We start from the raw sequence: 22856 nt of genomic DNA, 5'->3' as shown, positions 1-22856 counted from the left end.
TGTATGAGGGCTGGTAGACTCAGTAAATACTTTATATTTCACTCAGAGAGACATGGAAGTTGTTGGAGAGTTCTGAGGAGGGGAGTGATTTACTATAACTTACATTTTTCAAGGATCACTCTGGCAGTTGACCTAAGAATAGGCTATATAAGAAGACAAGGATTATAGCAATGAGATCAGTTAGGAAACTATTGGCTGGGTGCAGTGGCTCACGCCTGTAGTCCCAATACTTTGGGAGACTGAAGCGGAAAGATCGTTTGAATCCAGGAGGCAGAGGTTGTAGTGAGCCAAGTTTGGGCCACTGCACTTCACCCTGGGCGACAGAGTGAGACTCTCCCTCAAAAGAAAGAATGAAAGAGAGAAACAGAGAAAGAGAGAAGGAGAAGGAAAGAGAAAGAAAGAAAGAAAGAAAGAAAGAAAGAAAGAAAGAAAGAAAGAAAGAAAGAAAGAAAGAAAAGAAAGAAAGAAAGAAGGAAGGAAAGAAAGAAAGAAAGAAAGAAAGAGAGAGAAAGAAAGAAAGAAGAGAGAGAGAGAAAGGAAGGAAGGTAGGAAGGAAGGAAGGAAGGAAGGAAGATGGAAAGAACAAAGTGAGATAAAGGAAGGTCTACAGGCCAAGTGAAGCAAGGTTTTCAAGAAGGAAGAAGCGATGGACTCTTGGAAGGCTGCTGGCAGGCAGAGCCACATGTCTGTCTTGTAAGCTCTTCTCTTCTCTTCCAGTAGTAGATGCTACTTGAATATTTTTTGAATGACTAAAGAAACAAGGTGAGGTTTGTGCCTTTATGAGTCTTACAAAGGGGTAATTTTTGCATTTTTGAGGTGGAGCTAGAGCAGGTTTATTGATCCAGATGAGAGAGTCTTAATTCAGAGCCTCGAACTTACCAAGGCAAAAACAACATAAGGTGTCTTAATAGCAATGCTGTCCCTCCAGAGTACCAACAGGTGAAAAACAGGAGGCTAAGAATTTCTGTTTCCTCACAACCAGGCAGTGGCCATTAGCTGGTGATGGGCAGACAAAGGCTTGGAGAGATTCTCAGCCGCCTAAGTGTCCTGTGTGTCTGACATGAAGCGAGACAGCACTTCTAAATCTAAAAGATTCCAGCAGCAGGGATAGAGGGATTGTCCAGTTATCTTTGGCTGTCTGGGGCTATCACCCTGCCTCTCCCCAGATGAGCTGAATCTTTTGCGACTAGCCAAAGGTCAGGTACCCACCAGGTTGATGAGTCACCATGGGAGTGGCCAGACCTTTCGAGTGGGGGCTCCATGGGCAAAACAAACTCATCAATTTGTTTAAGACAGTGCTGCCTAACAGAAATATAATAAGTATTACATTGTATATTATATTGCATATTATCTATATTACATGTTATCATACAAAACATGTATTATAATACAAAATATGGAATTTCAAAATTTTTAGTAGTCACATTAAAAACTTTAAAAGTGAAATTCATTTTAATAATATATTTTATTTAACCTAACATATCCCAAATATTGTTTCAACATGGAATTAATGTACAATATTATTAAAAGACATTTCATGTTCTTTCATCCATTTACTTATTATTATTATTTAGTTTTTTAGAGACAAGGTCTTGCTCTGTCACCAAGGTTGGCGTGCATTAGCATGAACATAGCTCACTGTAACCTAGAACTTTTGGGCTCAAGCAGTCCTCCTGCCTTGGCCCAGTGTTGGGATTATAGGAATGAGCCACCACATTCAGCCACATTATTTTTTCTTTTTTGTAATGAGTCTTTGAACTCTGTTGTATATTTTACACTTACGGCACATCTCAATTTGAAACAGCTACACACGGCTAGGGCCACTGAATTGGACCACACAGGTAAGAAAAAAAAACTTGCCTTTGAGCTGGCACAGTGGCATGCACCTTTAGTCTCAGCTACTCAGGAGGCTGAGGTGGGAGGATCACTTGAGCCCAGGAGTTCGTGGCCAACCTGGGCACCATAGTGAGATCCTGTCTCAAAACAACAAAAACTCTGCCTTTGCAAGCCAATCACACATATGCATTTCCAATGTGGCACTGACACCTAAATTCAAAGCTACCTCAGCTAGCTTTATAGCTAAGGATTACAGGTATTAGCTTCTTTAGGGGAAGTCTGGAGACCAAGGAAGAGGGTTGCATCAGATGCTTGAGCCCCAAGGAGAGGAAATCGTACAGACAGTGTCCCTCTCCCTTTCTAGACCATTGTCCTCACAACCAGCTGCTGGTTCTCAAGCTGCTCAAGACCTTCTATGCCACAGAGAGAACTGAATGTATAAACTAGATCCCATGAAACCCTGCCAATGTCAGCAGGAAGAGGAGAACAAACACTCTGTGAGCTTCCACCTTTTCCTAATTCCTTCCCAAGACTTCAAAGTCCTACAGATGCTTCTTCTTCTCTTTCACCAGCTGCGCTGTGCCTGGGAAATGTCCATGCTTCCATAAGTCCTCTTGGTGAGTTGTAGGCATCTCAGCAGACCAAGGCCTGGATACACAAACTGTGAGTGACTCGATTTGTCCTACATCCTGCAACACTGACATTTAGAACAATTAGGCCTTCGGACAAGAATATTTAACTTGAATTAATATATGATGGTACGCCAAGCGCAGTGGCTCACGCCTGTAATCGAGCACTTTGGGAGGCCGAGGAAGGCAGATCACAAGGTCAGGAGATCAAGGCCATCCTGGCTAACACAGTGAAACCTTGTCTCTACTAAAAATACAAAAAATTAGCTGGACGTGGTGTCACAGGCTTGCAGTCCCAGCTACTCAGTAAGCTGAGGCAGGAGAATTGCTTGAAGCCTGAGGCGGAGGTTGCAGTGAGCTGAGATCGCGCCACTGACTCCAGCCTGGGAGACACAGCAAGATTCCATTTCAAAGGGAAAAAAAAAAAAGAAATTAGTATATGATGGTAAAATTTTGGGGAGCACTGCCCCTGAATGAAGGAGAGAGGGTAAGTTTTGGATGACAGGGTGCATTGACTCTTTGCACAATGGGCTGATTTGTTACCTAATCCTGTGTCTCTTTCCTGTTTCTGCAAAGGCTGTTTGGACTCTGCCTGTAGGCTTAGTACTCCTCGAACCGGAAAAAGGACGGTAAATCGGCGCCTCACAGCTGGTCCTTCTCTGAACATGACATTCTGTTTGGGAAATATAGCCCTTGCTTTTTCCACAGGACCCAGTCCAGTCCTAGTCCTTGACTCTCCCAGCACCATCCAGCCTTGCACACCCAGGCTCAGCATCCCCTAGTTACTTTGGTGATCCAGCCCAGCCTGGCAGTGTATTTCAAGCCCCATCCCTGCTTCCCTCCCTGCAGGTGTGGTTTGGATTTAGTCTTAATGATAGTAATAGCTCTGTTTATGGAGCACCTATGATGGTGCCAGGCACTGAGCTTGGCGCGTCATACACGTTGCATCATTGAATCATCACAACAACCTTGCCAAGTACATGTTGTTATCCCCATCTTAAAAATAAGGCAACCACAACTCAGAGATGTTGATTAACTAGTTGATGGTCTCACAGTCAGTAAATGGCAGCATCAAGACTAAACCCCAATTAGTCAAGTCCAGAGTATAGATCAAACTCTGCCACCCCAAAGTCTCACTGCCCCTGGCCAATATCAGTTACATCTGGGGTGGGTCCAGCAAACTCCAGCTTCCCATCTCACCCTCACATGTATGTGCCCTGTCTATGTGACTATGTGTCTGCCCTGGGTCCTGACTTTTATTTCTGCGACTGAAACTCTGCCCTGACCCCAGGTTACTTTGCTGAAGACCTCATATCCCTCCTGGGGCCTTGCCTACCTCCCCTTCCTGGAGGCTGGGCCTGGTCCCTCCAGTTGCTAGATGGAGTCTTGTAGTCAGTTGGCCAGGACTTTCCCAGAACCATGAACCCCCTCCTGCTTGACTACATGCATGACCGCTACCTAGAGATGGTTGTGTGTTATTGCCTTGCTTCCTATCAGTCCCCCTTTAATGCTCAAGCACATGTATGTCAGCCCATCTTGGGACTACTACCTATAAGGTCACTATATATATATACACACACACACACACATATACACACACGTGTAAATATATGTACACATGTGTGTATATATATGTGTGTGTGTGTATATATATATATACAGTGCTTACACACAAGCTTATAGTTTGCTCTGAAACTGCTTTGGGAGGTATCCTATATACCTGGATCCTCCATTCTTCTCTTGCTTCCTAGTTTCATGTTTTCCCATCAAGCTCTTTAACTTTATTCTCAGTCAAACTCATTTGATGACCCAATTTTAGATTTGCTCTCGAAGACTCAACATTGACTCTCAGTCTGTGCTTTCATTCAGCCTTCGCCACAATAACCATCGCCCTAGGTAAGACCTGCCATGTCCAGCGACCTACCGTAGCTCATGGGATTTGCCCCTGCAATTTTGCCTGGTCCTGCCTGACAGGAGACACAGGCACCGGGCCCCTGCTGGCAGATTTGAACACTGGCACCAGCCCGTGTCAGACCTTAGTTTGTGGTTTGGACAGCTGGCTTCTTTCCTTGGGGCTGGGCCAAAAACCAAATTAATCCCTCTTGCTTGGTCACTGCCAATTTTTAGCTCATTCTTTCAGTGCTCACCCACCATTGAGATCCCAGCATGCTGTGTAGCCAAGTCGGCCCAAATGACAGCCTCCACATTCCCCCAACTTTCAGAAAGTCCCTGACTAGACCTCGGTGCCCTGTTCTCACTTCAGTACTCCCTTTCTTCAGGGTTGGGGGGTTCCCAGGACCCAGTGCCTGGCTTTCCCCTACCGTGCTGCCCACACTGCTGTTGGTCCCATCCACATATGGACCTCACTGACACCAACTGCCTGCCTGGATCTCTGCCGATTGCCTCACTCCATGGAGTTCTGCCAGCCAGCAAGACAGCCAACCAGGGCCAGGCTGTGCCCCCGACACTCACCACCTTGTAACTACCCCAATCACATGTTCCACGAGGTGGCCTGCCTGCCCATTCCTCATGTGGCCTCTCTCCCTGACTCTGTTGTTCAAAATCTTAATGTGCTCTGATGGAAATGAATGGCTGCCCATGGTTCTGAAAACGTGGGATCTACCTGTGGCCCTTCCCATGTGTCTTGCAAATTATCCCCTTTCCCTGGATTGTACTGATTTCTAGAAGCTTCATCCATATAATTCATCACCTTCTAAATTGGGTTTTGGGCTCCTTTAAGGTGATGATCATGTCTTATCCTGAATTAATGTAGTAAATCCTGAGTCCTTACTATACCCTTTTCCCTGTGCTAGATCCTAGGGTGGGGTGAGTGGATAGGGGGCAGCACACACGTAGCATCATGAATAAGAAAGAGCCTTCGAGAGAGGGAGAGCATGTGACTGATCATCCACAATGGGAGATTCTGAGAGCAATAGCAATTCTAAAGAATCATTTGTTTCATAGCAATTGTAAACTAGGACTATCATGGACCACGGGAAATTATGATTACATTTCTTATGTATTGTTTGGTTCAGCCCTCACAGGCCCAGCACACTGAATGAACTGATCTGCAAGCTAGGGACAGTGCTGGTGCCAGGCACAGAACCTCCATCTCTCAACTCCCACCTCTTGCTGATTCTGTTGTCTTTCATTTGAATCTTTGCCCCTTAGAAATTTGTAATCTAATTAGCAAATCTACAAGAATCATGGAAAACACAAGGCAATGTATGATTAACTGCCAAGTAAATGATACAGACAGTTTGTTCTATACAAACTGTGTTCTGTGGTACCCTAGGGTTTCTCAGGCTTTCAATAGAGAGATGCCCAGGTGGCCACACTTTGCATCTACCAGAACCCCTCTTTGTGTGTGTGTGTGTGTGTGTGTGTGTGTGTGACATGGTCTTGCTCTGCACATCCAGGCTGAAGTGCAGTGGTATGATCACAACTCACTGCAGCCTTGACTTCCCAGGCTCAATCAATCCTCCTAACTCAGCCTCCCAAGTAGCTGGGACTGTAAGTGCACCACCACTATAGGCTAATTTTTTTTAAATATTCTTTTTTGTCGAGATTGGGTTTCACTGTGTTGCCCAGGCTGGTCTTGAAATCCTGGGCTCAAGCGATCCTCCCACCTTGGCCTCCCAAGGTGCTGGGATTTACAGGCATGAGCCACTGCACCAAGCCAGAACGCCTCTTCTTATATCTGGTTTTCATATTGGTTTCTGCAGATTTTTGTCCTTAATAAAGAGTCCTATGGCTTTAAAAAGTGTGCAACTTTTGTGGTAGAGAATAAATAGAATGAAGGGTCAGGTAAGGGAGGGTTCTCTTTGTGTTGGTGGCTTTCAGAAGCTAGAGTACATATGTTGGGTCTTAAAAGACGGGCAGAATTGAGACACTTCTAATGTACTTCCAACCACATCCAACTCAATATCATGATCCAAGTTGTTGCTTGATAGATGCTAGTTGACTTTCTTGGCCCTCATGTACACACGAGTACATTTTGTGGTTTAAAAAAGTGCTGTAATAATAGCTAACCAGCATGACCTCATGTTTATTTCTCTGATTCCTGCTTCCTGATTCATTACATGTTCTCACTCTTCCTACCTTATTCCTAATACACCCTTAGCACTGAATTTCCCAGTAATGAAAGTATGAAGGTGGACAGGACCACCCACGTCCCCCAGCATTAAGGAATACTGTTGACCTGATACCTAGCAATGACAGTGGCGCTGCAATAGTGCTGCCTGTCCACAGGTCGGACAGCTGGTGGGGGCCAGTGGCTTATGGGTAGTTATTGGTCTAATGGCAACTGACTGAATCCCACCTGGTAGGACATTGTGAATGACCTTTGCCCCATTCACACAGGAAACGGAAGTGCTCATGAGTTCCATTGGTGCTGGGAGCACAGCTCTCTGACCCGCAGTGACCCACAGAGCTCTCGACACCTGCAACAGAGTGAGCCTGAAGGAGCAATTCAGAGGTTCACAAATAAAGCCCTGCTGGTTCGTCCAGCAGCCTCGTTGGTTGTAAATTCATACGGATGGAGCACAGAGTTTCCTGCACACTTACAGAATACACCAAACAGAAAAGGCAATGGAAGAGAAACTGACTTTACGTTACGTCTAAGCCTTTGGGCTCAGCCATTTTATGGCTACCGTGGTGTCAAAGGATGTGCAATAAGCAACAGTTCTAGTTCAGTGTTTAGTGAGGATTTTTTCTGGCCTTAATTTGCCCAGAGTTTCCGATTAGACTGTTTTCAAAAATAGCTAAATTCATTTCCATCACATCTACAAAGAGATTTTCAAAAAGTAACCAGCCTAGCTTTCTACTCTTCAAGGATGCATCAGTACCTTTCTGTGACCCTAGAGGAAGTGGAGGGAACCCTCTCTGCCCCTCTCTGCAAGATGGAAAATCAATTTTCTAATTTCTTATGGAACCATAAATCTCTACCACACACAAGACAGAGAACTAGACTGTTTATACTCATTCAAATGATAAACAAACAACCTAGTGAATTGCTATCTTATGCTTGATATATACTCTGTATGTAAAATGAACAGAACATGATTCAGAGCTCAAGTTTTCACTGATTCTCAGGAAGAAAATGCCTTGAATACTCTTACACACAAGGGCAATTAATAGCCTTATTTAGTTTCAAACATACCCTCTAACGATTGCTGTTCCTTGAGTATCATAAGAATTTTACATATATCATCTCATTTTAGCTTCATCAGGACACTAGAAAGTAGGTATCATTAGCACGGTTTTATAGAAGAGGTGATAGGCACAGGAAATTGATTGACTTTCCCAAGGCTGCAGAGCTGACCTTGGAATCCACATCTCTTGGAAGCTCATGCTGTCAATCACCATGCTGTACCCTCTTATCAAAGACCTAATCAAATATTGATTATTGATTTCTCTGTATTTAATTTTTAACAATACATTTTTGATCAGGGAGAAAGCACCTAGAACAGAGTCCTAGAAGGCAGTCAATTCTAAATGAATGCTTTTCTTTCCGGAAGATGCACTAGGTTAAAGAACAAATGAAATGATCAAGTAAAGAGCTTGGTATTGCGTGCAAGCCATATGAAGCACTGTGCTTGTCAAAAGCATATTTAAAAACCAAAGATTCAACCCTTTTGTCACCTAGCCATGATGAGGCATGGCAAAGACATTTTCCTGTAACACCTAAGGGAAGTTATTCTCTTGGGAAATTAATAGTTATTTAGCACTGGCTGAAACAAGGTAAATTTATCAAATTTAGACATACATCGGGGAAAGGCAGACACATGCCTTCTGGAAATCAGCAGTGGGTAGCATAAAACCTGTATACTGGGTACTGGTACACCTTTGCATTTTGATTTTTGCAACATTTTCGGCTCCATTTAACAACCTGACTGCATTACAATGTGTGTTACAAGGATTTGGACTCATGTCTTTTAGGTGGTAAAATGAATGCATTCATGAGCTTCAGGAACACAAACAGGAAATCAATTTATACTGAGCGGCAACTAAGGATTAGAAAAAAAATTGGGTGTCAGGAAGAGAATTGACATGCGGGAAGCAAACAAGAACAGGATTTCAAGGAAGACAGAAAAGAATAACAGCATGTAGAATAAAGGTTAATAAGTAAGCTAGACGGGTCTTGGCTTCTAAAAATATGAGTTGGTAAAGTTCTGGACTGACTGATAATTAAGGGATTGGAGTTGACTCCCAGCTTTATCTTTGACGTATATGATTTTGAGAAACACAATTATTCTGTGTCTCAATTTCTTTATCTGTAAAATGGACTCATTGAACCACCTACTCAACTCTCCTTGTCGGTATAAAGATCACCAAGATAAAGATTACAAAATGTACTGCACGCATATGGGATACACCACTTATTGTAAGCAGCACTATGTTTTACTTTCAGTTTCCTGTAACTAAAGTATACTAAAGCAATATTCTAAGGCAAATCCTCAGGTACTCATCAAAGTTTCTTGTCCTGTTTTCTTTTTAAAGTTCTTATTTGGAATGCGTAAGAAATAGAAACTTTATTAGTTATTCCAAGGTTTATATATGAAGCCTGAACAGGGTTATGTATCTAAATTGAGTCCTCAATTTCAGGTTTATTTAAAAGCATATGGATTGTGAAAATAGGAAATTGGCTGTTTTATCCTGTGGAACACACATTTTATGATAAAGCCAGTCATTGTTATATACAATGTAAATTTTTAAATGAGGGCATTGTTTTTTAAAGGATAGGAAAAATTAATTCGTTAGTGTAGGAAAACAAAGGGGATTGCTAATATCTTGTCATGCTAATTTAGCATAGGAGTTTAATAGTATAGGAAGATTCCATCAACCCCAGGTTCTTTTGGGAGTTGTCAAAGACTGCCTCTAAAATCACAGCGGCCTGGAAATGGGTGTATGTTCTCATAGATGCTATACAGAGTTTAGCTATGGACTTAACTGTCTCAAGGCACAATATTCCCTAAGTGGATTGGCAAAATACTGTGAATGGAAATTTACCAGCAACACTATAACTATTTAGACACTGCTGCCATCTTGAAAGGTCACTGGATTCATTCTCAGGATATCATCCAGATAAATTGTGGAAAAGAGGTCATGGGCTGCTTGGAATGGGAGCTCTGTAGGATAGAATTTCAGTTCTGGCATTCCTTTGCTTCCCGTCCTTCATCCTGGTATAACAATGCATCTGGCCCAACTCATGTTTCCTCAAGGCAGCTCAGTTCCAGTTGAGCTGTGTAGACCAAGGAGGGAGGAAACTTGGGCCCTGCCTTTAGAGAGCTCTTTCTCAGTTGACAGAGGATAGACTAGTCATGATTGGAAAATACATGGCATGCTGTGAAACAGAGGAAGGTACCCAGGATCAAGTGCAGCTCACCAGGCTGAGTGAGAATCACAGAGAAGAGTAGTAAGAGAGCAGAGAAAGCCGCGATGGGCATCTCTTACCAACACCATCTATACAGCAATGCCTGAATCAGAGCACACTTTAAGCCCAAGTCCGCACCTGGCAGCACTTCCTTCTTCAAAATAAACTGAATAAAGACTTCTGGGTTCCTATTGTGTGCCATGCTCTATGTTTGGCAGTGGGGCCGCTGCGGAAACATGTGTCATCTTGGTCGCTTACCATCCACTCCACCTTTTCTTCTGGTAGCAGCCCTTGAATTTCTTTTAGGGAGCCACTCCCACCTACCCTTGCTTAGTCAGCTTGGCTTAGATAGGCTCCACCCCCAGTTCCAGGCTGGAGCATGTGACTGAGGTCTGGCCACTCACGGCACTGAATTCCCTTTGCTAGTGATTCCTGTAGTGACTGAGTCACTCAGGTTCCTCCAATAGCAATGAATGAACCAAGGGCCTAAGTGAGATGTACCAGGGAGATATTTTCCTCCTGAGGTTACTTACCGAAATGGTGACGTGAGCCTGGAATGGCCAGGAGCCACCACATAGTACCTAAAATAAACCCACACTGCGGGAGGCAGAGCAAAGACAGAGAAAAATGGAATTCTGAAGATATTATTAGAGCCACTAGAACCAGGCTAGATCAATCTGGCCCTAGCCCTGAACTTCTCAATTACACGGGCCAGTAGATTGTCTCCTCCCACCCCATCTTCTTGGCTGAAGCCAGTTTGAATTAGTTTTTGTCTTTTGCCACCAACACTGAAAGAGTTTTGATATAGAGACAGATGAAAAGACAGCATTCCTGATCCTGAGGCGGCAGACATGTAAACTCGAGTGTGGTAAGTGTGAATGTGGAGATACGTTCCCAGTGTGGTGCGGGCAGAGGAGAGGGAGAGGCTGATTCTGTCTGGGGGAGGAAGTGCCTTCATCCTGGGAAGGGCAGCAGTTGGTGGCTAGCCTATACCCCTGCTGACCATAAGACATACACAATCTCTGTTCCTCACATGCCTCAAGCTAATTAGTTCTAGGAAGATCCAGTGGTCTGGAAAAAATTTCTGGCAACTCCCTTTCTTCTCCAATTTCCCCTAGACTGTGCATTTCCATTAACTGGCAGATATTGCTGAAGACTGCACAGTCTTAGTCAAAGACCGAGCAGGTGAAAATGGCAAGAGAAAATGTTTTTCTCTCTTTAGAGAAGCAGTAATTGGCATTACGCCCTCTCTGCTGCAAGAATAGGTCATGTAAATGACGAGAATAACAAAGGCAAATATTCTTATTGCACTGTCACGTATTTCTTATGGCTGGATATACTCTCCAAAAGGATCTACTGAAAAGTACTAAATTCCTAGATTCATAATGGCTCCTGTGCCTTCCTCCAAGCTGTACAGGCTACTTCAGCTTTCAGCAACCGCTGAGTGACTGCTGTGGCTATGCTTTGGATTTGCAAGGTTTGCTTGATAAAGACTGGCACAGGCGTGGTGGTGGGCACCGGTAATCCTAGCTACTTGGGAGGCTGAGGCAGGAGAATCGCTTGAACTGGGAGGCGGAGGTTGTAGTGAGCTGAGATCATGCCACTGTACTCCAGCCTGGGTGGCAGAGAGAGACTCTGTCTCAAAAAAAAAAAATAAAAATAAAAAAATTTTAAAAAAAAAGACTGGCAATATTCTGTAGGACACGGTGTCTTTAGTTGCAGACTGGCATGGGGGAGGCAGAATAATGAAGTGGAAAGAATTCAGCCTTAGACTCAGATGGATCTATTTTGCTTTCTTACAGCACTCAATCAAGATAATTCACTTCTCTAAGCATTGATCTCCTTGTTTGTAAAATGAAGATAACAGTACTTTGTTCCCAGGGTTTCTGTGGAAATGAATAAGATCAAGTGCCCAGCACATTGCTGGTCATATTCTATATTCATTATGAAATGAATGAACGAATAAGTGGTCGTAATCAGTGTATATATTCTATTTGACTTCTGTCCTTAGGAAAAAAAAATCAAGATTTTATAAATATTTAGCCAGACCTCTACTTCCCCTTCTCCAAGCTCAGTGTACCCCAGCTTACTCTGTTCTGTCCCCAAAGTGTGAGGGATAGAGTTCTTATCTGCACTTACAAAGTAACAGAAAAACCAGTGAGCCATGTGTCCAGCTGGGATCGCAGTGGGGAGGGCAGATTAAAGTGACAGCTGGCTTGGGAGAGAAACCCTCTCTGAAAGAGTGTAGGGCTCTATGGCAGGCTGTAGCACCCTCACTGGCTGCGATCAGAGGGTGGATTTTGTCTCCATATTCACCTGCACAGTCACCTGAACTGGGGTGATTCTGTAACACCGCTCAGTTTCCTTGCAGAGGCCTCAGTAGAGTGCAAGCTCCATGAGGGCAGGGATCTTATCTTTCATTCATTGCTGCACCCCAGTGCCTAGACAGTGACTGGCATACAGTAGACATACAATATTTAGAAATCTCCCTACAAATACCTGAATCTAGAGCCCCAACTGCATTCCCTTCCCCAGTCTCTCTCTAGGGCTCTGTCTGGATTTCTGAAAACATGAAGGGGCTGATTACAAATCTCCTTGCCAGATAACAGGCTATTCCTCATTCTCCCAGCCTTGGCTACCCAGGTAGGTATCCAGAAACCTTAAGCAGTGCTGAAGATGGAGAGAGATATTTTTGATGGCTCAAAAGAGATTGGATTGGGCAGGTGAAAAGGCCAAGTTGACTTTCTGGTGCCCCTTTTCCAGACCTGAAAAATACCCACAAAGTTTAATTTCAGCCAGGCATGGTGGTGCATGCCTGTAGTCCCAGTTACTTAGAAGGCTGAGGCAGGAGGTTCACTTGAGCCCAGGAGTTCCAGGCTACCCTGGGCAACATAGTGAGATTCCCCTTCTCCAAATAAATAAGTAAATTTTAATAAAGTTTAATTTCCAGCTGGGTATTCTGCAACATGCATATGTATATAAGGGAATGCATTAAACTCTTAGGAATTGAGACCTCTGCATAATAGTAGCTTAAGCTAATTTTGTTTTTCTTTCTCATAACCAGAAGTCTGGGGTAGGTGGCCCAGGGCGGATAAGATGGCGCCACGGTCGTATCAATATCCAACCTCCTTCTGGCTTTCTTTTCTGCTGCCCTTAACATGTGCTCCCATCTTCACAGGACGGCTGCTGGAGCTAAAAATACCACGTCTAAGTCAGAAGAGGGGAATGAATGAGTGCCTGCCAGCCGAGTAGACTCCTTTAAAGAGCTTTCCCAGAAGTTCTGTCCAAAGTCTTCCATTTCATCTCCTTGGCCTTCCATTCTGCAAGGGACTATGGAAATAGAGCATGTTGTGAAGGCAGGACATGTTTATGCCTCCCAAATATAGAAGTTAGTGAAGAAGAGAATGGATATCAGGCAGGCAATTAGCAGCTTCTGCACAATTATTGTATCCTTCAAGATGAGTAACGACGATGACAGAAATCATTTTGTAATTTTACAGAGAAATTGTTGGGAAGATTGAAAGAGCAGACACGAGGAGGCTATGCTTCAAGAGCAACTTTCCAGAACCACGCCACAGGACTGGCTGCTTCTGGGGCCCACAGTCATGATGCCTCTGCACCAATCAGGAAGCTGCTGGTTTTAGAATAACCAAATGTCTTCACCCCTGTGTTTGCCAGTAAAACCATCTCCCTACGCATGGTTTCCTCCTTATAAGGCTTCATTTTTCCTTCCATGTTTTGTGAGGAGTCTGTCATTATTTTTTGCCATTAAAAGTAACGGCAAAAACCGCAATTACTTTTGCACCAACCTACTACCTTCCCAAGAGGGAACCTAGCTGCATGGGAGTCTGGGAAATGCAGTTTTTAGCTTTCAAGATTCTATTACATAGGAAGTAGGTTAGAATGAACGTTGAGTAAACCAATCTGCAATATTTAGCCCAGTATTTTATTGTATTTTATTTTATTTTTCTGAGACAGGGTCTTATTCCCATCACCCAGGCTAAAGGGCAGTGGTGCAATCACAGCTCACTGCAGCCTTGACTCCCCAGGCTCAGGTGATCCTCCTATCTCAGTCTCCTGAGTAGCCAGGACTACAGCTGCATGCTACCACATTTGGTTAATTATATATATATATAAAATAGTAAATATAAATATATAGTAAAACTAAATATTTTACACACACACACGTACATATATATAGTAAATACGGGGTTTTCCCATGTTGCCCTGGCTGGTCTCAAACTCCTGGGCTCAAGCAATCCATCTACCTCTGCCTACCAAAGTGCTGGGATTACAGGCATGAGCTACTATGCCTGGCCCATTGCCCAGTATTTTATCCTGATCATGTAATCTACACATTTGCCATTTTCAGTAAGCACAGATTTATTCTTTATAAATTAATTAATTCATTCACTCATTCATTTATTCAGTCATTTATCAAGTGTCAGGCAGCGTGCTAGGTGCTCTGCATAAAAGATGATGAAGTTAAGGTCTGCGTGGGTGGTGGAATTTCAGAAGATGAGGGCCAACAGCAAAGCCAATTGTGGAGTACTGGAGGGTGCTGACAGCCACTTCTCATGGCCAATCTGTTATTTCCACAGAAGATTGCAGTCTCCATGTGGTCAGATTCCCCCACAGTCAAGCGAAGCCAAAGTCTAAATTTTCATGCAAATGCTTTTTTTTTCCCTTATAACACAGATTTTATTTATTTGTAGAGACAGGGTCTTGCTATGTCTCCCAGGCTACTTTCAAACTCCTGACCTTAAGTGATCCTCCCACCTTAGCCTCCCAAAGTGCTAGAATTACATGAATTCTTCACATCCTTAAAATCAATGGTTCTTAACACTAGTTGGATGTTAGGATAACCAGAGTATCTTTTAAAAAGTACTGATGCCTACCCCAGCCTAATCATGAAAAAAACATCAAACAAATCCCACATGAGAGGCCTCCTACAAACACCTGACCAACACTCCCCAAGACTGTCTCGATCATCAAATCCAAGGTAAGTCTGAGAAACTGTGATGACCAAGAAGAGCCTAAGGAGACGCACCAACTAAATAGAATGTGGTGTCCCAGGTGGGACCCTGGAACAGAAAAGATCATCAGGGAAGAACTGAGGAAATCTGAATAAAGTATGATATTGATTAATAACAATATATAAATATGAATGTATTAATTGTGACAAAGGTAGTATACTGATGTAAGATGTTAATAAGAGAGGAAACTGAACGTGGGATATATGGAAACACTCTGTATTGTCTTTGCAATAATTGTGTAAATCTAAAACTGTTCTAAAGTAAAAAGCTTATTAAAAACAGATACTGACATCTAGGACCCTTCCCAGGCAAATTGAGGCTTAATCGTTAAGGGGGTGGGATTCAAACACTGACATGCTTCGGAAAGTGTTCCAGGCGGTTCTGGTGTGCAGTTGGGGTTGAGGATTAGTGCTTTACATTTGGCAACTAACTTATATATTTTAAAAACACTGTGATGGTAAAATAAAACATCTGTGGGGCCATATGCAGCCTGTCGCCACCAGTTTGTGAATTCTGCTCTATGCTTTCAGGAAAATGATAGTATAGTTAGGGAGAAGCACATATCATCAAATACACAGGCAATGACTGAAACTTCTATAGCCTGTGAGGAGTCCGCAGGAAGGAGCAGTGGTGCCAGTGGGAGAGGAAAAGGTGGTGGTGTCTGAGTAACTGAGATGACATTCCTGAAGCACCTGCTGATGTATTTCCCCGTTGCTCACCTATTTTCTTTCCCTGCACCTTGCCTGCTGTCACTGTCCTGCAGACGTGGAGTCGGGGGAAGTAAATACAATCTGGTGAAAGAGAAGGATTGATCAGGCTTGCTTCTCAAAAGGTGGTCATTGACCAGCCTGGTTGGCATCACCAGGGAGCTTGTTAGAAATGCAGACTCTCAGGCCACATTCCAGAATGATTGAATTGGAGTCTGCATTTTAATGGGATCCTCAGGCGATTTATATTCGCTGATGTAGAGGGCTCTTGTAAATCAGGAAGGGAGATTAGAAACCCATTCCAGCACTAACAGAAGGCACCCAGGAGAGAAGAGAAAAAGGGCAAGAGTTTAGGGATGAATGTTGGACTCCCCCTTCAGAGTTGAGGAGGGTGTAGGAACACCCAGGTAGTTTTGTGGGAATATTGGGGTCGATTCCTGCTTCTTTGGACATTATTTGGGGGTAATTCATCATATCACCACGTCCAATATGACACAGGAACAGCAGAAGAGCATTGGCAGAGGACAAATCTAAATATAGGGGTGTGAGACAGTGCACCAGGTGTCTACAGCCTGCACGCAGCACTGAAGACACCCAGAAGCTCCAGCAGCCTCAGTGCAGGGCTCTAAAGAGTCAAAGGATGGGGGCCAGAAAAGCCTCCTGGGCTCAGAAATGAGGAGGTTTCAGAATATGGGTCTTCTCAACCAGGGATGCCAGAGGTCTTGGATTTCTCCAGCTGATATCATCACAATAGTTAAAACAAACCAAGCTGGACAAGCCACATCTCAGCAGCTACCACTTCAGGATATTCAGAAACCTGCTAAGGCAAATGACATGTCGACACAGCCAGGGAGGAATCTGAAGCATGTCACCTCACTGGAATGAAATGATGTATTTTTCTGCATCCAGAGGCCATCTTGGGAAGTGCTGGAAGTGCATGAGTTCCTTTGAAAGGAAAGAAATTGGCTGGGCGCCGTGGCTCGTGCCTGTAATCCCAGCACTTTGGGAGGCCGAGGTGGGTGGACCACTTGAGATCAGGAGTTTGAAACCAGCCTGGCCAACATAGTGAAACCCCATCTCTACTAAAAATACAAAAATTAGCCGGGCGTGGTGGTGGGTGCCTGTAATCCCAGCTAGTTGAGAAGCTGAGGCAGAGAATTGCTTGAACCCAGGAGGCAGAGGTTGCAGTGAGCCGAGATCACATCACTGCACTCCAGTCTGGGCAACAGAGTGAGACTCCGTCTCGAAAAAAAAAAAAAGAAAGGAAAGAAATTGTTTAATAAAATATTGTTTCATGAATTGTTTCATGAAATGTTGGATCTTCTGGTCTCAGGAGGAGGTTCTCTGTCTTCCTTAAAGTAGCAGTTTTAAAGCTAAAGAAACAGAATTACTTTTAATGGGCAAGTTGGGTTTCTCCCACTCCACTACCCCTATTATTAGCAGGAATAATATAATAGAAAGAAAATAAATAAAATCACACATTTTTGCCTACCTTAGTGGAAGTGCATGTCTTTCAACCTGGCTACATTAAGAGGGGTATATGAGGACTTGAAAGTTGAGTTAAGGTTAAAAGATGAGGAGACTTTGTCAGAAGGGTGAGAAGGCCAGGGAAGGCAATCTAGGCAAAGCACGGGGTTGTAAAGAGCACAGACTCGTTGAACTGTAAACAGTCCAGATGGTTAGTGAATAAGGTGTGTGAGGGTGAGGAAACAAACCGGTAGGTAGGGTCAGGTCTTGGAGGACTTTGGACGCCATGCTGTTTGGATTTTAACTTATAGGCAATTGTGGGGAGAGGCACCAGGAGGTTTGAATTTCAGAATTAGCACTGTGGCACCACTGTGGAAGATGAGTTGGAGGAGGGTGACATTGGAGGCAGAGACCAGTTAGGAAGCTAATACATGGGAGAGGGTTGGAATAAGGTAAAGGAAGAATTCTTGGGTTTCTCTGTTGGGTTACTGTTTGGGTGGTGCTGTTATTTGCTGAGTCAGGGCATGTAAGGGACAAGAGAGACTTGGCGTGACATTTACAGTCATCTGGTGTAGGCATCGCTCACTCTTGAGCATTTGGGTATGTGTGGCTGCTGTTTCTAACATCTTGCTATTAAAATGTCACCATAAACATTCTCGTATGAATTATTTTTAAAATTTGGAATTTTGGGGGAAATGGGATTATATATCTAAATTATTTTTATTTTGTCAACTTGCAAAATCATCTTGTACTGCTTTTTATTTTTTTCAGACAGGGTCTCACCCTGTCACCCAGGCTGGAGTGCAGCGGTGTGATCTTGGCTCAGTGCAGCCTTGACCTCCTGGGTCCAAGTGATTCTCCCATCTCATCCTCCCGAGTGGCTGGGACTACAGGCATGCACCACCACGCTCAGTTATTTTTTTTTTTGAGACAGAGTCTCGCTCTGTCTCCCAGGCTGGAGTGCGGTGGCCGGATCTCAGCTCACTGCAAGCCCCGCCTCCCAGGTTTACACCATTCTCCTGCCTCAGCCTCCTGAGTAGCTGGGACTACAGGCGCCCGCCACCTCGCCTTGGCTAGTTTTTTGTATTTTTTAGTAGCGACAGGGTTTCACCAGGTTAGCCAGGATGGTCTCGATCTTCTGACCTCGTGATCCTCCCGTCTCGACCTCCCAAAGTGCTGGAATTAGAGGCTTGAGCCACCGCGCCTGGCCTGTTAATTTTTTTATCTTTTGAAGAGACAGATCTCCCTGTGTTGCCCAAGCTGGTCTCAAACTCCTGGGCTTAAGTGATTCTCCCACCTCAGATTCCCAAAGTGTTGGAATTATAGGTGTGAGCCATCATGCCTCACCTTATAAACCTTTCAAATATTGCCTGATTGCTTTCTGGAAAGGCATACCACTTTACAGCTTACCAACTATTGTTAGTATACTTGTCTATATACAGTCCCAATTGTATAAAAATATACAATATTTTAAAATAACTGTATAAAATATATACAGATTTTGTATAACTGTACAAAAATACCAGATTTTTATAATATGAATCAATTGAAACACTATAACATTTAAAAGAGTTTAATTGAGCAAATAGTAATTCATGAATTGGGAAGCGCCAAACTGAAAGAGGTTTTAGGACTCTGTTGAAGAAGTGTCAAGAACAGACTTTTATAGAGTGAATTTGGAAGTAATACAAAGAAAATATTTGGTTGGTTGTAGTTATAAAGTTGCCTTACTTGATCTATCCCTCTGGAAAGTCCCTAGTTACATAATTTAATTTTGCTGGCTGCTTCCAATTGGTTGAGCTTAAGTTCTGCTTTTCTTTGACATAAGTATTTGCAAGACATTGCTCAAGCTAAGTTTGGCTTATGTTAACAAATCAAGCAAGGTTAAAGTCACTCGTGGGGCCTAACTGGCTTTGTCTGCTCAGGGATTCTTCAAGTCTGGTCTCCATTTTAATTTACTGCAACAACCTAATTTAAAAGATGGATCCTAAGGGTATTTATTTGTTTGTTTGTTTATTTATTTATTTATTTATAAACAGTGTTTTGTTCTGTCACCAGGCTAGAGTGCAGTGGTGTGATCATGGCTCACTGCAGCCTTGACTTCCTGGGCTAAAGCAATCCTCCCACTTCAGCTTCTTGAGTATCTGGAACCACAGGTACCTACCACCACACCTGGCTAATTTAAAAAAAAATTTTGTAGAGACAGGGTCTTCCTATATTACCTAGCTGGTCTTAAACTCCTGGGCTCAAGCAGTCCTCCCACCTCAGCCTCCTGAGTAGCTGGGACTACAGGCACACCACCATGCCCGGCTGATATACTTTTTATTTTTTGTCAAAACAGGGGCCTCACTATGTTGTCCAGGCTGGTCTTGAATGACTGGCCTCAGTTGATCCTCCTGCCTTGGCTTCCCAAAGTGTTGAGATTACAGGTGTGAGCCCCTGCACCCAGCCTGAACATTTCTAATGTTCTATGCTAAGTGTAATAGTTACTATCAGTTTTAAATATATATTCTTTATCATAATAAGAAAGAAGAATTCCTAGGGTTTTAATCAAGATAATATTTTGTATTTAATCAAATACTTTTTTTTGTACCTGCCTATGTATAGTTATATGATTTTTACTCTGCCTTGTTAATATGATGAATTATCTTGATAATGTTTTATGTGTTATATCAACCTTGCATTCTTGGAATAAACTTTCCTTCGTCATCAGTGATAATTTATTTTTAAGTATTTGGAATGATTTCAATTTTTCTTCCTTGCTTCTTTCCTTAACTTCCTCACTTCCTTCTTCTCTCCTTCTTTCTTCAGCCCTCCTAACTCCTTTTCTTCCTTTGCATATATGCTGAAAATTAAAATTTTCTCTTTTTGATATTGGTCTTAGGATTGGGAAATAAATCCATGTTTAATTTATAAGATCAGTTCAGAAACATATTGCCTTTTTCAATTTTTTGCAATAATTAACATGTGACACAAATCTTTGTTATTGAAAGATCCACAAATTCAGCAGGGCCAAATGCCTTTCTCCTCCTCCTTTTCTTTATTTTTTTTCTATTTATTTATGTTAGTTTTTTTTCCCTACTATAAAGAGTCTATTATAATAAATCATCTCCTGTTAGTTTTTCACTCAAGGGTGGAATGATGCTAATAGACCACTTTTTAATGAAGTTCTTAGGAAATCTCACGAGCTGATGCAGGAGGCTTTATCAGTGGGAATACAGTCTTTATCAGTGGGAATAAAGACTGTATTTGTGAAGCTCTATTAGCTTTTATGTTTTATATTTTTAAAAACTCACTCATTTCATGTTAGTTGTAAAGGGTTTTTTTTTTTTTTTTTTTTCCAGAGTTGGAGTCTTGCTCTGTCACCCAGGCTGGAGTGCAGTGGCATGATCTCAGCACATTACAACTTCTGCCTCCTGGGTTCAAACGATTCTCCTACCTCAGCTTCCCAAGTAGTTAGGACTACAGGCATGCGCCACCACACACAGCTAATTTTTGTATTTTTAGTAGAGACAGGGTTTTGCTATATGTTGGCCAGGCTGGTCTCGAACTCCTGACCTCAAGTGATCCACCCTCCTCAACCTCCCAAAGTGTTGGGATTACAGGTGTGAGCCACTGCGCCCAGCCAGTTGTAAAGGGTTGTAACATAATAATTGAAAAAGAATCTCTCCATTTAAGTGAAATAAAAAATTTGGTTTAAATTATAGCTTTTTCTTACACTTCTTACACTGTGTAATATAATACACTTAATATTCTTACACTGAATATTAATAATTTGGGTTTTCCTTTTATTTCAAAGATTAACACTTTAAAAAATTGTCAAAGAACCTTCGGTTACTGATTCTACAGGTTTTTCCTACGTTATTTATGCTTGCTTTATTAATTCTCCTTTTCCTACTCTTTTGATGCCTTTCTTCTTTTTTAAAAAGGAGGTAGGCTGGCACAGTGGTTCACGCCTATAATCCCAGCACTTTGGGAGGCCCAGGCGGGCAGATCACCTGAGGTCAGGAATTTGAGACCAGCCTGGCCAACATGGCAGAACTCCATCTCTACAAAAATATAAAAAATTAGCCAGGCTTGGTGGCACATGCCTGTAATCCCAGCTACTTGGGAGGCTGAGGCAGGAGAATTGCTTGAACCTGGGAGGCAGAGGTTGCAGTGAGCTGAGATCACGCCACTGCACTCCAGCCTGGGCGACAGAGCAAGACTCTGTCTAAAAAAAAAAACCCAAAAAACCAAAAAGGAGATAGTTTAGAAAATTCATCCAGTAAGAAAAATTATGGCTCACTTCCACAACCCAAAGACACCATGATTATTTTGATGCATTTCCTTGTATATTGCTTACACAATTATGCGTTAGCCATATGCACAACTTTATATATTATTGATCAGTGTGTGTGCATTATATAATATGACTACATAATTTTTATCTTATTCTGGGGTTATGTCATAGATTTCTTCTCTAATGTAGGTTATTATTTAGGAGATTAAACATTTTAAGGAATTTTGATTTTTTTTTAATCTCAAATTGTATGCCTCTTTGGGAAGGTAGTATACAGAATCTGTCTTTTTCTTTATAGGAAGAAAGTTTTGTGCTTTATTTGATATTTTTGAAGACACGTTCACGGGAAAAAGTATATTAGCTTCTGATATGATTCTATCATGTATTCTATCAAATGCATGACTGTTAATTCTATCTAATTTATTACACTAATCAACTCTGCACTTTCTTCATCAAATCTGAATACTCCTGATTTGTTATATGAAACACTGACATTTCAAATGATCATTTTGTTTCTGCCTATTTTTTCCTTTTATGATGTTCTGGTATTCTCAGGCCCTTGTTTATTATACCTTTTGTGATTATGTAATGATTTTATTTATTCCACCTTGAAATCAAATAATGAGATAGTTACTCTTTTTTACGGTCCATCAGGCAAGCTATGCTGCCCCTTCCTCAGTGTTTTCCCTAAGCGTGTTCCGAACATTTGTTTTCTGGGTCTGCTGTAATCAAGTGCCACAGACTGGGAGGTTTATAGAAATGGATTGACTCACAGTTGTGCTAGAAGTCCAAACAGAGCTGGTTCCTTCTGAGGACTGAGAAGGAAGGATCTGTTCCAGACATCTCTTCTGGGCTTGTGGATGCCCATTTTCTTAACATTTCTTCCTTCTGTGCCAGTTTCTGTGTCCAAACTTCCCCTCTTTATAAGGATGCCATTCATTTTGGAATACAGCCCATCCTCATGACCTCGTTTGACTTGATTACCTCTGTAAAGATCCTGTTTCCAAGTAAGGTCTTATTTTGAGGTATTGGGGTTAGGATTTCAAAACACGAATTTTGAGGGGGTCCCAATTCAATCCATAACAGCATATTAATAGTTAATGGATGAATATTAATAGTTAATTGAATGAATTGTGCAATTATATATGTTTGGGAAACATCAGTTTAAAGTTTTTTTTTTTTTTTTTTGAGACGGAGTCTCATTCTATTGCCAGGCTGGAGTGTAGTGGCTACAGTGGCATGATCTTGGCTCACTGCAACCTCTGCTTCCTGGGTTCAAGTGATTCTCCTGCCTCAGCCTCCCAAGTAGCTGGGACTACAGGCGCGTGCCACCATGCCCAGCTAATTTTTAAAAAAATTTTTATTAGACATTGGGTTTCACCATGTTGGCCAGGATGGTCTTGAACTCTTGACCTCATGATCCGCCCGCCTTGGCTACTTGAGAGGCGTTACTTTCTTGCTGTCTTCTGAGACAAAATCTCCTGGAGACCATTTTTCCTCAGCAGATACAGGGTTAATTACCCA

General features: G+C 42.5%; 1 long non-coding RNA gene across 1 annotated transcript; it reads right to left on the bottom strand.

Moving 5' to 3' along the window:
- Positions 1-1672: 1672 nt before the first annotated feature.
- On the bottom strand, positions 1673-5890 carry LOC110743050. The gene is made up of 3 exons (XR_002521443.2): positions 4787-5890; positions 3009-3138; positions 1673-2533 (listed from the first exon to the last, which is right to left on the bottom strand). It is a non-coding gene; the product is annotated as an uncharacterized LOC110743050 (long non-coding RNA).
- Positions 5891-22856: the final 16966 nt, after the last annotated feature.

The sequence above is a fragment of the Papio anubis genome, chromosome 6 (genome assembly GCF_008728515.1).
Source record: "Papio anubis isolate 15944 chromosome 6, Panubis1.0, whole genome shotgun sequence".
NCBI classification, from domain to species: Eukaryota; Metazoa; Chordata; class Mammalia; order Primates; family Cercopithecidae; genus Papio; species Papio anubis.
Note: the sequence above shows the minus strand (reverse complement) of the source record. Positions and strands in the feature narration are given on the sequence as shown.